This window comes from Megalops cyprinoides, chromosome 12 (assembly GCF_013368585.1).
Source record: "Megalops cyprinoides isolate fMegCyp1 chromosome 12, fMegCyp1.pri, whole genome shotgun sequence".
Lineage (NCBI taxonomy): Eukaryota > Metazoa > Chordata > Actinopteri > Elopiformes > Megalopidae > Megalops > Megalops cyprinoides.
Window position 1 is genome coordinate 4,089,379 of NC_050594.1, and position 2,847 is coordinate 4,092,225.

Consider the following 2,847-nt stretch of genomic DNA (forward strand, 5'->3'; position numbering starts at 1 on the left):
GGTGGGTGGGGGGGGGGTGGGTTTGGACGATAACACAACAGAACATTTTTTTCCTGAACGGAGAGTGATAGGCCCAGTCTGAGGCCACAAAAATCCAGCCCACGTGAAATCATAGCCCATGTCTGGGTTAAGCTTTCATTTGAAAATTGATTTCAAGGGAAAGTGTTATCACACTGTTTCTTAAATGCACTGAAATTCAGCACAATATGTGGATGAACAAAAAAATAATTCCCTCCACTGTGACTGCTGACCTCTACCAAAAGACCAGATTAGAGCAAGGGTTGTTTTTGGGTTTTATTTTACGTTTATGATCAGACTTTGATGCTTGGTAGTTGAATACCAAGAAAAAAACAAAGCTGTACATGCAAAATCCATTCAATCTTTGAATATCCTCTTTGTATGAAATGTTTTACAGCTTATTACATGTTACATACTTATTACTTGTATGAGGTTTTATTCCGGAGTGCGAGTCGTTTGCTTCAGCTGTAAACTGATCTCAAGTGTGTGCTAAAGATCTATGATACAATGAAGGCGAGTATGTTGTTGCTGTATTTATAGTATGCACAGGTCATTTTCCGTCACCAGTTTTATTGTAATCCCAGACAGGGAGCACATTTCAGACAGCGTTTTTGTAGTAGCACTTTTCTGATCTTGTAGAGCAGCCAAAAAAGGCATTACTGGCATCCAAAGTGGGGCACGCTGTTCAGCCCTTCTGTGTTGTGTAATTATCATTATCTGTCACTGAATCGTCTGCTCTGGGAACAGAAGCCCGGCTTGATCACGCCCCGGTGCCCCTTTCGTCCTGCACATTCTGTCTCCTGGTAAAGATGACGTGCTGTGATGTCTGCTGGTCCTGCTGCATTTTGAGAGCTCCACCAAAGTTCCGCTTAACGATGTAAATGTGAATGAATCTTTTTAAAGGCCACTTCCGTTTTCTTTATTAGCGTATGTAAATGAAGGACTTTGGAAAATAAAGGCAAAATGGCTGTAGCTGACGGTTGTTGTTACGGAGTAAGTTTATTCCCCCCTGTCTATGTTGTGTCTGCAAGACCACACTGCCAGCAATAAGAAGCTGCAGGCATCCTGCCATATGGGGAGCTCCAAACCAAGTCTCTTGCTCCTACCCGAGTGCTGTATGCATAAAGATTTTGTTCCAAATGCTGTCTTAGCCAATCAAGATAATGAATGCATGTACTTGAGTGTGTTCAGGACTAATTTTCACAGAATGCAGGTCTGGTTCATTTTCCTTGTCTACTTAGTTTGGTTGAGTTTCACTAACTGGGTGTTCAATGTGAAGATCTTAGCCTGTGAATCCCTCTGCCTGTCAGTCAGTCAAACAATCAATCAGTAAATCAAATACAACCATTTTAGAAGGAAGAACCAGTGCATCACGTTAGTACACTGAGAACTGATCTGATTAATTATCAAGGCCTTCAATAGGGATGGTACACGTTTATACACTGTACGGTGCGGTTCATACCTGAGGTACATTAACCACTTGTAATGCTGAGCAAAATCACATTTTCAGTCAGACCAAAAATCAGCACACACAGGGGCTACCAATGCCCAATTTTGGGGGGAAAAAGGGCAACACTAGACTCCTACCCAGCCTCAAATAAGCGGTGGAGTTGACCTTTCATCAGTGATGTCCACCAGAGATTCGGGGGGCTCGGGCGTTTGTCCCAGCTCAGATTATGTGTGATGGGAACCACACTTGAATCACCTGTTGTTCCAGGTGTGTCTAAACCCTTCAGGTCCACGGAGCTCCAGGACCAGAAAGCGGATGCCACTCTCTTTGGGAAACGGTTCTCCAAGGAGCACGCTGTGGTAAATCATATCACAGTCTGAGAGTGTGCGTGTACTTTTCAAAAAGTAATGGATCATGACTAATGGCCTCTTTAAAATCAGAGATGGGCAGTATTTTTGTTACTTGTATTTGAAATACGTATTTCAATTACTTTTGAGTATTTTGTAATCTGTATTTGACAGGGCTGAAAATTCAAATTTAATTTGTCACAAGACACTTTACAGTGGAGTAATTTTGTGTTTTCAAAATATTCAAAGTACTTTCTCCATGATTCATAAAACATAAAAAAATTCATGTAAATACATCTTAAATGAAGAACAATACACTTAGACACACTCACACACAGTTTTTTTGCGAGCCCACACTACTCACAGTATTTCTGTTATCAAGTTCCTCTTCTGTGAAGTTTCTGCAAACTGTACAAGACATACTATTTTCAGTATTTTTTTTTTTACAGGTTTGCTTAGATACAGTAGCATTATACTTCCTGTTCTTCCTTCCAGTAGGGTTCAAACTCTCACCAGAGCCTTGTGTACGTATTTACATATGTTATAAAAATCTGAATGTTCTGCCTTTTTGTACAAATTCAGAATGCCCAATGTTACAGATGTATTTTCCTGTATTTTGAAAATACAAAATACATGTATTTTATCTTAATACAAAATACTGGTGCCAGAAAATGTATTTTATTTTGATACATTTATTTGAGGGCTATTTTATATTTTGTAACAAGATACATTTTGATGTATGCCCATCTCCGTTTAAAATTCAAATTCCCATTTTAGGCAACGGTAACAGAGAATGATGGGGCTATGTCTGGATGAGTCGCGTGTGCTGGTAGTTGTGTTGTGTAAAACTGCAGATGTAAATCTGAGGTAGAACAAGATGAAACCACAAAAAAATCTGCATATTCAGTGCTGGCTTGTTTGCCCTCTGGTGATCAATGAAGGTACTGCCGAGGGTCCAGCTTCCACTCCCACTCCTGGGCACCATGTTTTTGGGGCTACATCTTCCAGTCGTATCCAAAAACTCCTTGGCTT